The sequence below is a fragment of the Octodon degus genome, unplaced genomic scaffold, assembly GCF_000260255.1.
Source record: "Octodon degus isolate 3935 unplaced genomic scaffold, OctDeg1.0 scaffold00003, whole genome shotgun sequence".
NCBI classification, from domain to species: domain Eukaryota; kingdom Metazoa; phylum Chordata; class Mammalia; order Rodentia; family Octodontidae; genus Octodon; species Octodon degus.
In genome coordinates this window covers 13,234,391-13,246,802 of record NW_004524579.1, presented here as the reverse complement: position 1 = coordinate 13,246,802, position 12,412 = coordinate 13,234,391, and positions in this window count along the sequence as shown.

Sequence of the window (12,412 nt, the reverse complement as noted above, 5' to 3'; positions counted from 1 at the left end):
AAAAAAAAAAAAAAAAACTAAAAAAAAAATTGGGAAAAAAAAAAAAAAAAAAAAAAAAAAAAAAAAAAACTAAAAAAACACACAAAAAACAAAAAAGGAAAAAAAAAAGAAAAAAATAATAATGCTTCAATGCTTTTGAAACAGCAAGATACTAGTTCTTTGATACTTTGAGAGGCGCTTTGATTACCCTCATTGAAGTCTATGACACTTTCCTATGGTTTTCTGTATTATATGTCTGGATGGAGCTGTTAAGATGAACAGATTGGTGGATCTTTGGGGAAAGCGACAAAAGTGTTACAACTCATTAACTGTGAAGTGTAAGAACACGAGGGGAACAAAGGGACTTCCAAGGCAAGGTCATTGTGAAAAGTCTGTAAATGCTTCTAACTCTTCCCCCTCTTAAAATCATAATAGTTGTACAGAATTTTAAAAAGGAAAAGTTTAAAATACCTATATAATAGAAGAAAAATTAGAGGAAAGCAAAAAATAAAAAAAAATAAAAATAAAAAAGGAAAAAAAACCTATAGAAGTTAGCGTTACTGCTAAAATCCCAGATGTTGTAGGACTGTACTTTTGTAGAGTTTAGACTGAGCATCAATCCCTTCTCCTCGCGAGTGCTGTCGGACGGACGCCGCCGTTGTCCCCGAGGGCCGGGCCAGACTCTCCCAGACCTGCGGACTCCCGGCTGCGCGCCACGGGCCGGGCAGGGCCCCTCGCGCCCAACGCTGCCGCCGCCGCCGCCGCCGCCTCTCGCTTCGCCGCCCGCCCGGGAGCCGCGCTCTCTCGCTCTCCGACAGCCCTGGACACCTCCCGCTTCACTCGCCGCCTTCCATGCTTGTTCGAGAGACTTTCCGGGCAAGGGAGAACTGGGAATTTTCATCTTTAAACAACTAGACAACACACACACACACACACACACACACACACACGCACACAAAAACCTTAAAAAATAAAAAAGAGAGAGAAAAACAAACAATCTTTGAAGAATTTCTGAAACTGTTTACAAGGAATTTTGAAAAACAGGGATGTTTAAATGATGCCGGCTCTGTTTTTCTGTAAATAAATTTGCATATTTTGTAGGACTTTTAATTGTAATGATAGAGAAAAAACAAGGAAAACTATTTAATGAAAGCACGATATTTATCTTTGGTAAATGACTTTAGAGCAGTTAAAGACATTGCTTAAAAACTCAGAATCAGAAAAAAACACTGAATTATTTAAGAACACATATATTTTAAAGTATATCATATTTATTATAATTTATTTGCACCCTTGGGAAGACTTGCTTTGGCATTCTGCCTCAAAAACTTCTCATTGATGTCCAGGTCATCTGGAGGCCAGAGGGACGTGCAGACCTACCATTTTTTTTTTTTTTTTTTTTTAGAAGAACAAATTTTCCAGCTTCTCTCAGGTCTCCTATCTTTCTTTTTGTGTCTATTTTATTATTGTTGTTGTTTTAATTTTCTTTTTCTTGACTCCTCCTTTTAGGATGTCCAGATGTAAAAAACAAAACAGCTGCAGTTCAGTACAACTGCTCTTTTCACACTCAACTCCCTAAAACTCCTTGTAACCTTCTGTAACTATTGGATGACGCTTTCTCCAGCTTAGCCCTAAATAAAGCACAGTTTAAAAAAAAAAAAAAAAAAAAGGACTCTTCTTCCTGGTTCTCTGCTTCTTGGATTCTAATCAGCTCTACCTCACACCCCAAGGTTCACCCATAGGCAGTAGCTGTGGTCTTCCTTCTCCCAAATTCTTCTAGGAGAGTCCTGAGTGTGAGCCTCAGCCCTGGGGCTCCTTCTGGGTGGTGAAGGAAACAATAAAAGGAAGTCTCATTCCACCCTAAGACAAGTCTCTTTCAACTACCACATATCTCTGAAAGTCCCTGTGACATTTGTCTGTGTGGAAGGGCTATTGAACATTACAGGAGTTGCCTTTCCTCTCTGATAGGAGGAAAGCAAGGCCACCTGCCCTGAAGGCAGACCAAGAGTTGGGGTGGGGATGTAGGAGGGAGAAGAAAGTGTGATGAAGGGGATGCAGGCACAATTCCAGATGGGCCTCTGAGCCTTTTGTCCTTGGTCCTGCAGGTTGCACTGTTTGGATATTTTGCCTTTTTGAGATAAGGTCTTGCTGTGCAGTTCAGGCTGGCCTTGAACTCACTTTGTAGCCCAGGCTGGTCTTGAACTCCCAATGATCTTTCTGCCTCAGCCTCCCTAGAGCTAGGATCACAGGGGTGCATCACCATGCCCAGCACTGGATACTTCGTGTTGCTGGAGAAAGGTGCAAAATCTGTAGACCCCTCCACTCCCCACACAATCCCAGCTAATGGGAGAGGATGGTACCCTCTGAGTCAGTGTTCTGGCTGTGGGAACTGGAACTGGGGCCCTGCTCTGGGGAACTTCCGAGTGTTGGTCCACACACACACATAGACAACAGAGAGGAATGTCCAAAGCCTTATGCCCAGAGTGGAGAGAAGAATATGATGCAGGGCTTGGTAGACCGGAAAGGCTGTGTTCTGAGGTAGGAGCCAGGACAGATGTGTTCCATCCATATGCCTTCCTCAGGCCTGTCCAGAGAGAGACCTTCTCAATTCTTCTTCTTTTTTAATTGGCGGAAGTGGGGATTGAACTCAGGCCCTTGTGCTTGCCAGGTAAGAGCTTATTCTACTGAGCCATCTCCCTGGCCCTCATTTCTACTTTTGCCCCTGCAGCTGTTCTAGGGATGAGGACATACTCCCTCCCAGGAGCTCTGTCACTTTACATGGTGAAGGGTGGGGAAGCTGTGAGGTTTTAGCTCTCTGGGGGAGAGATTTATCCTGGGCAGTCGGGGCTTCTATCTGGGTCCTTCTTCTGTAGGGGGGTGGTGTTGAGTAGATCTCAGAGCCAGCTTCCAAGCAATACCTGGACACCCTGTTCCACCCTTTCCTCTCAGAGTCAGGGGGCCAACCCTGTGAAATGTCTGCCTGAAGAGAAAAGACTTTCCATCTCAGCAAATGTGGACAGGCCTTCAAGCCTTGACTTCAGTGTGGAGATGGTTCTGGGAGAGGCAGTCTCTAAAAGTAATTCCCCCTTTCCTGCCCATGAGGCTGTGAACTCAGAGATTCCCTGCTCTGCACCCCCTGGGGAGCTGGACTTCTGGGAAGTTAGCTTCTAGGAGCAGACTGGGTGTTATGTGAAGAATGAAAAGGTATTGAAGGAATTCCTTGAGAGTGAGAAGGGGATCTATAGGTTTTGAAGTTGGCTCCGAAACTGATTTCTGTTGAATTTTTACAGCTGAAAGTCATTGAATCTGCCAGAGGGTGACCACCTTACTAACCCATACCTCTCAGGCCAGCCCCAGAGAGCCTCTATGTACCTATTTATTTGTACCCAGCCTACCCCCATACCCCGTGTCTGGGACACAGCCTCCTCTACTGCTATTGAAGGTGCTTCAGTTCAGTGGCGCAAGGGACACCAGAAGCTGCCAGTGAAGAGGAGCTGAGAAACGTGTTGGCGAATTTTACCTTTTCCAGGCCTGCTTGACTAGGAAGACGGAATCTTCAGAGCCAGATGTAAATATGCCAGTACTATAAAATAAACCTAAAAAAAAAACCCACACACTAAATGACTATGCATGGCACTTTGAGAGGAAATGTATCTATTAATGTTTGAAGGGACAGTTATGAATTCCTTGAAAACTTGTTGCAAACTCTCAGACCCCTTTGCATACAATTATAGGGAGCAGGAGAATCCCTGCAGCTTTTCCATCTCTCCCTGGTGAAAAGCACTTGATCAGCAGAGTCCAGAAAATCCAAGGTGTCCTCCTCTGTGTCTGCTTAAACTCTGGCTTTCATGCCACACACAGTATGCGGCTCTTTTGCAGCTCTCCCAATTGGAGCAGACCTTTGGTTTGTTATTATAAACTTTATTTCAAGCATAATAACGCCTACTGGAGACACTTGTGTAATGCACCACCACATGCCCACCCTCTAGCTTTGAATCAATCTGACACAACCCCAGGTACCAGTCATGTTATTGGTAGGTGCCTCAGCGTTTTCTGTGCTGCATGGCTGGGAGAAGGGTATTTGGTCAATTTGGGTCTCCACAACCTCTTTCCAGGTCTCTAGCACCTTCCCAGTTTTTTTTGACCTGTCTGACTTACAAAGTCCTTTTGGTTCTTTCTCTGCCCCCCCCCTTTTTTTTTGCTGTATTTTGTTGTATTTTTGAGACAGGGTCTTGCTGTGCAGTTCAGGCTGGCCTTGAGCTCACTTTGTAGCCCAGGCTGGTCTCAAACTCACAATGATCCTTCTGCCTCAGACTCCCAACCTCTGTCCCTTTATAATAATAGATTTTTCCTTCACCTTTGTCTTCTCTCCTTTTTACCCTCCCATCTTTATAGTGTTAATATGAAAACTTGCTTCACCCCCCCCCCCCCGTATTTAGGACAGGGCTTACAGGGTCTCACTACATAGATCAGACTCATAGTGATTCTCCTGTTTTCAGCCTCCCAAGTGCTGGGATTATAGGCATGTGTGCTACCATGCCCAGTCTCAATCGTTGTTTCAGTGTGCCCCTTGGGCAGGGCTGGCGCAGCAAGCCGGGATTGAATCTCTGCTGCTGTGCTCTGCCTAAGCAGGTGCTTTAGTCCACTCAGCTATCAGGCCGGCCCTATGAAAAGTTTCGATTGACATCTTTCACTTAATAGCTCCCATTCCCTTCTGTTTTTCTACAGCCCTGGCTTTTATTCCATTCTGAGCAAGACCACACCCCTTCCCTCCTGCACTGTCAGTGCTGTGAGGATCCAGGCCTGCCACAGCTTCCTCACCTCCTAGTGCTGCCCCCGTTGTATAGGGCAGTTGGCGCCAGTCTGACCAGATCCACAGTTCCTCATGGCATGGCGGGCACTCAGACACACCAGGGTAAGCCCAGATGAACACACCCCACTTCGGTGCCCACCTGGTAAGGTGCTTGGAGGAGCACGTGAGCAGAACAGTGAGCTTAGCAGCCCAGCTCAGCCCTGGGCAACAGCACGGAACCTGGTTATGAATGCCCCTTGGCCACTTCCTAAAATGGAATTCACCCCAAACAAAGTATTAGCGGCCATCCAATGATGGACCTCCAGCAGACTATTAACTTCTGGCAGTCAGATTGTTAATCAATTGTTGACTCACTGCCTTCATAGACAAATTACAGGTGACTGAAGGCTTGTTCCTTGAAGCAGGTGTTCTGGAAACATTTCTTAAGTAGTGCTACAGGCACATGTGGAGTAAGTGCACAGCCAATCCTCCTTGCTACCCGTAGAGTCTGCGAGTATAAGCTCATTGCTTTAATTTCATAGCTTCCTCCACTGATTTCTCCTTGAATTTCCGAAACTGTCCCCCCTTTTCCTTTCAGATCCTCCATTTGGTTACCTGCATCCCCAGCTCCCCAGCCCCGCTAAATCCCAGCTCCTTTCTCCTGTGGTCCCAATTACTCATCTCTTCTGAGAACTCTGACCACCTCCACCTCTGCTTCCACCCTTCTTGAGACCTACATAGGATTTGCCTGGGCTGGGAAGGTGGTGGGTAGGCTAGCATCCCAGTGTGAAAAGGCATGTGCCTTGACTCCAGACCAGAATTTGGATCCTAGTTCTGTTTAGGACCTTTTCTGTTGCTAGGGAAATGTTATGATTTCTGAGCCTCAGGTTCCTTATCTCTAAAATTGGGGTAATATTACCCCAGCAGTTTTGCGAGGTAAATGAGCTGTCACTGCACAGAACTCTACCCCACCCTGAGGAACCTCTGAGTGGGAGATTCTTTTATACTGCAGGTACTGACAACGGTATTTCCTCCTTCCCTTCCTTAATTCCACTTTATTGACAATTCACATCCCAACCTAAGCAAGCTTCAAGTTGACAAAGGCCAGTTAGGTCATCTTCTGGGACTTCCAGTAAGCCAGTGTCTCTCCCAGGGAAGTCCTGTCCTGTTAAAGTGCACACACCTCTGGCTCTCACTGCTCTCTTCCAGGAACCCTAATTAGCTGCCCATCTTAAGCCACTTCCCCTCTCTGCCCTCTCATTTTCCCAGCAGCATTCCCAAGGCCACCCTGGCTGCTGCCCACACCAGCAGCTGTCCTTCTCCTGGTTCACATGGCCTCAGGCTACATACTAATTTGGTCTGTGCATTTAAACACTTCTTAATCTATTTTCTGAACAGATAATGTATTCATACATTTCAAAAAGCAGGAAAAAGGACACAATGAATCCAGTCATCATCCTGTCTTCTTGCCTCTAGAGGCAGCCAGCAGCCTGTTGTTCCTGTATCCTGATGATTAAGGGTGTGGATGTGGGGTGCATTGGTGACAGGCACAGTATCAAGCCATTTTCAGTGGGGGGACAGAGCCAGGCAGTCATCAGGCCAGGCTGGGGGATGCTTGGTGACTCTGAGCAGAGGAAACTGGGCCCTCCAGGCACACTCCTACCCTGGGAGACTTGGCTGTGAAGTAGGGATGCATCTATTATTAATGGTGGGTTTGTTCTGTGGTGGACACGGTGAAGAGCAGCTTATTTATAATCTCATTGAATCCTCATGGTAATTCTACGATGCAGGTGTCATTCTCCCTGAGGAAACTGGCTCACAGAGTTTAAGGCCCTTGAGAACACCTGGCTCTGTGTGCTGGGCTGGGCTGCTAGTCTCTACCTCAGGCCTCCCTTAGACTGGAAATCTCTCTGTTGCACATTCTCCACACAAGCACTTGCTTCATGTCTCCTGTCTCCCATCTTGCTATACTTCTTCCCTTTTTACTCTTAAGTGGCAGCATCTATATCAACTTGGGTGTCAGTCTGTTTCTTCTTTTCTCTCCTTGATGATCTGAACTGGAACTGAAGTTCTTGAGGGAGTCAGTGACAAGCTACGAAACATGCAGCTAGTGGTTGCATCGTGCTGGAAGTAGGCACACAGGGGACAGCACAGAGGAGAGAGAAAACCCCAAAGCTCCACATATCTTTTCTTATTAACATGGAGAGGAAATCAAAAGAAATAAGTGCCATACTTACTAATGTTTTCCGCAGCTACTCAAAATTTGGAAATCTTTTGACTATGACAGCTGTTCACCAGAGCATTGAACTTTGGTGGAAAAAGAAAATTAAGATTGGTGCAAACTGGTTCTCCATGTCTCAGAATAAAGAACACATATTAACTATCCTCTCATATCTCAGAATAAAGAGGGCATACTAAGCATCTCTGAATGCCCTGTGTTCCTGATTATGGCAGGAAGATATCTGTTGTCTTCAGGATCTCCAACATATTTCATCTTTGCTATTGCTCCTTTTTCCTGCCTTCTTCTTGAGGCCTTACTCTGGACCAACCTGCTCTCTCTTCCACTTCCTGCATTCCTCTTGGGACCAGAGAAGCCTCAAAAACAAGGACCACACAGGAGGCTCAGGAAGGATGTTCAAGGCTTCAGGTCCCATCCTTGGGCAGGTTTTTTTTTTGTTTGTTTGTTTGGGGGAGGGGGTCAGATGGGTTACTTTGATTCTGTTTCTGAAGGGGAAGAGATAGGGAAGTGCTCAACCAATGGTTGTAGTATCCATATCAAGTGCCAGCACTTGCTAACGGGCAGGGTTGAAGAGGTGAAACAGCACACAAGCAGCCACCTTCTGAGCACAGTGTGAGCTATGGTACTCTCTAATCCTGGACATTATTCTTGAAGGTGCTTCTTTCTTACTTTACAGATGAACATCAAAGGCTTGGAGAGGATAGGTAATTTATCACAAGTCACACTGCAAGAAAGTAATGGAGTCAGAATTAAAAAGCATTGACACTCATTCCCTCATGTGAGGCTCCCTGACAAGCAAAAGACAACTGCTGGGCAATGTTGCGGAACTTTGTGAGGACCCAGGTAGTTTAGGGGAGGGGGAGCAGGTGGCTCAGACTGGGGAGGAGGAGACACCTCAGCCATATGTTGGATGGTGAGCAGGTATTCAATAGATCTCCTGGTGGGGGGCATGGAGAAATAAGGGATCCCAGAGTTTCTGAAGAACGCCAAGATATCTTAGGCAAGTGGGGAAGAGAAAGGGCCTTGTTTAAAACCAATCCACCTACAGATCATCTATCACTGATACCACCCCAGTTGTCTTTAGATGACCCTATGCCGTTTGGTACAATGAGTGGAAATGGAGAGCAGAGATCCCTTGTTGAGCTGCAGAGCTGAGGACTGAACCCTAGTCTTTTTTGGCAGAAGATTCTATGCTTGGAATCTCCATATTGCATCAGAAGAGGCTCCCTATCCAAGGCTCATAGATGACTGAATTGTGGCTTGGAGGCTTCTTTGCTGTATTTCCAACCCTTAAGCAAAGACACAACAGCCTTCACAACAGGGTGGAAAAATGGAGTCAGACCTGTCCTTTCGGGCTTTTTGGGCTTCAGTTTTTTTCCTCTGAAAAGTGAGCAGGTGTCTTAGGCCTCAAGGATTTGGCCCAATTGCAGCATGCCCAGAACTCTGTCCGGGGCAGTAGAGAAGAGTGAAGGCAGAGCAGGTACCCGATATGAGTACCCACAGCCCAGCACTGCAGCCCTGACTCTGAGCAGAAGACACTTGCTGCCCTGCTGTGTTTTCTGGGTGACTTTAGGAAACCTCTGGGTTTAAAGCACCCCTTTAGTAAAAAAGAAAAACTGCTTGAGAACCTACATCTTTGGCATTGACCTCAATGCCTGGCACAGAGCAGGTGTTTTAATGAATGCTAGAAAAGGTGGGTGAGGGGGTGTAATGCTTTATATAAGACCCTTCTGAAACATACTGTGCCTGGCACACTTTCAGTAAGGCCTTCGTGGATGACAGACATTTGGGGAAAGGTCCCACTGGGGCCCTGAAATTTGGTTTATGTATACAGATTCTCATACTATATAGACTGCTGACTGTTCAAATTCTTGCTGTCCCTTTAAGCCAGTCTAGGTACCATGTGCTCCAGGGGACTCTACCTCAAACTGAACACCTATTTTCTGACCCCCTATTGCCCTCCAAGTGGGGACCCCCTTCCTTGGGCCCTTGTTTATTTCCTATTCTGTGTTGTTCACCCCAGTTTTACCTCTGTAAGTATGTTCGTTTACCCCAGCTGAAGGCCCTGAGGACACAAGTGAATTGACTCCTTTGCCAGTCTCTCTCCTAGAAAAAAACCAGGCAAGGACATAGTAGGAGGAAAAGGATCTAAATGCCATGTGCCAAACCATTGGTAGATGATGGACCCAGCAGTGAAGAGCAGTATTTCCATAGTCTCAGCATACCCTTCATGAGATAAGTCACCAAAGGAAAGTTAGCTATTTTACAACGGAGAAACCTAGTCAGAACCACTTAACTTCAATCACCCCAGTGATGGCTGTGTGAGCCACAGCTGAGGGCCCAGGGCTGGGACAGCTCTCAGCTCTACTTGCAGCAGACACTCTTTCAGGCTGAAGCTCGAGGTGTCCTGAGAAGCCAAGGCCCTGAATGGAGAATTGAGGTTCCAGCTGGAGGGAGATACAGAGGTAAAATGGCACTCTGAAACTGGGACAAGGTGGCAGTGGGCTGTTCAGCTGGAAACAAAGAAGGGGGCTTGAAGCACTGCCCAAGGAGTTGGCATTTAATGGGGTGCAGCAATGGTTGGAAGCTGGCAGGCCCAGCTCCTCTTGGTGTTATAAATTCCACAGGTCTCCATGCTTCAGAGGGGCCAAATGTCCCTTGCCAACTTTCAGATAAATTGTGAGCACATCTGATGTGTATAAAGCCCTGCACAGTTGTTGGCTGCGTGGAAGACCTTTCATAATATCCCCACATAGACTCTGAGCCAAACAAAGGCAAAGGCAGGAACGCATATCTATAATCTACTTCCTACAGACAGGGCACTAAGTTTAGAGTGGCGAAGGAACTTAGAATACATACATCACACAGCTATAGTAGCAGAGCAACAGCTTGAACCTAGGCCTGTGATGGAGCACTAGGAAACTGTTGACTCTGGCTGAGGACTGGTATCTCCATAGGCCTTTTCCCACTGGCCTCTGCTGCTCTTCAAGGCTTAAACACCAGGCTGTTCATGATCTCACTCTCCTTGGCATGCTTTCTCTCTGTGCCTTTAAACACACTGCTCGGTAAAGGGCTACTGTTAAGACCTCTGCCGCAAAAAAAAAAAAAAAAAAGAAAAGAAAAGACCTCTGGCCACACTGACCTCAGGGAAATCTAATTGCAGTTCAATTTGACCCACCTTACTACAATGAACACTGATGAAGTTAGGAACTGTGTCCCTCTTCTTGGCCTAGGACATAGTGTAGAGGCAGAAAATGCGTTTTTTTTTTTTTTTTTTTTTTTTTTTTTTTTTTGTGGCCTGCTCGGCCCACCTTGGAGGTGGGGCTAGCTCAGTAGGTGGCGTGGGGGATCAAACTGAGGTCCTTGAATGCTTGCCTAAGCAGGCGCTTTAGACCACTGAGCTATCTTCCTTGCCGGGAAATGCTTTTTTGGATTACAGATTTCTTGACAATCTGATGAAAGCCATGAATCTTCTGGTCCAGGTAAGCTCCTAAAGAAGGAGTGAAGAAAACAGAATCTATGAGGATTCTTCTCTATTCAGACTGATGGTTTTGGTACAGATTTGTCACAGAGAGAGAGAGAGAGAGAGAGAGAGAGAGAGAGAGAGAGAGAGAGAGAGAGAGAGAGAGAGAGAGAGACAGAGAGAGACAGAGACAGAGACAGAGACAGAGACAGAGACAGACAGGGAAAGAGAGACAAGGAGTGTTCTCCTTTCTACTAGCACCCCACTCTGATACCTGCCTGCCTCTAGACAGGATATGACAAAAGGCAATTGGAGTCTCTGACCCCATTTCTCTGCTCAAAGCTCCTTTCTGAGCTCTGGAGGGAGGTTAAAGAGTTTCAGTGCCAGCTAGATTCTCCCCTGGTGTGGCTGGCTGCTCCTTCAATTCAGGACAGAAGCATAGAGTTCTGCCTGATACCACTGTTTCCAAGAACCTTCTAGTACTCATCACTGCCTCACATTTTCCCCCTCTAACACAGTAAATCTCCTATTATTCTCCAACTTGATGTAGTAAGATGTGTCATTTTGAGAAGAAATGCATAATGGTATATTAGGGGAATCATGGATCTCCTCATTCATGCTTCGAAAAAATTTATTACAATGTAAGAAAGTCTGAATAGCATGAATTTATTATAATGATTTAACACTTCTAACACTTGAGTTAAAAACGTCCTTCCATAAATAACTGTCCCTGGAAAACATAGCAAATTTACACAGTTTACCATTTCCCAATGTTATATAAATCCAACAAGTTTAAATCACTTGCAGCTGGGAGAGTGCAGAAGCTGGGCCCCTGAAGTTTATCCCATCTCACTTGGCAGGACCAAGAAAGCTAATCTTCCCTACCCTGGTTCCCTTATTTCAGCCCTAGACTGGCTCTCTTGGGACTTAAAGTAGACTGAGGTCAGGGAAGAGGACAAGGATGGCACTTGGAAGAATGAATAAGGGGAACCAGTGGACTAACTGTGGAAGAGGTGAAGGGCCCGTGATGTAATAGCAGTGGCCAGGCATCGGCTCGGTCTGATGGGGCCAGTGTGGTGTCAGCCAAAACAGTCAGGCCTGGACTGTAGGAAAGGGGAGGTGAGAGGATAGCCCTGATCCATGGCCAGCTTCCAAACAGGGCCTAGTCTGGCTAACTAGCGACCTCTTCTGCTTTCTCACAAACACCTCATCAGTGCCTCTAGCTCCTCTATAGCAGCCCATGCCAGCTCCACTCTAATGAACACTTTGTCCTTGTCTGGGCCAGTTTCCAGCGATAGGTGCTGGTGTGTTTCTCTGACATGTGTTCCTTGCCCTGTAAGGACTGGGAATCCAGGCACCTTCATTTTTTATGAATGACTTTATATCTGAGGCTTAGAGGGCTTAAGCAACTTGCCTAAATTTACATAGATCACAAGTAGTAAGGCTGGGGTTTCAGTCATTTTTTTTTTTTTTTTTGGTCTCTGAGACATAATACCTGATAATCAAAAATTAGAGGAGCAAATGTTTACTTTGCAAAGCTCAGTTTTTAGAGGATTGAGTTCATAGTCAGCTGACTCCAAGGCAGGAAGGACCTGGTGGAAGGGTCTAACAGAAGAAAGCTGCTTGTGTCATGGCAGCCAGGAAGTGAAGGGAGGAGCCAGGGAGAGATTCTTCCAGGTCACAGTGGCCGTGACCCATGTCTCCTGAGAAGGCTCCACCTCCTAACAGCATATTCACCTATGAAGTCATTAATGGATGAATTTACTGTTGAGTATAGTGCTCCCATAATCCAGTCACCTTTCAAAAGCCCCAACGCTGAGCACATGAGCATTTTGAGAGGACAGTCTAGGTCTAGACCATAACAGCTGGATTCTCCAAAGTAGATATATGTTTGTTTGGACACCTGAAATCTTAATACAAAACAATACGGCTCTAAGCA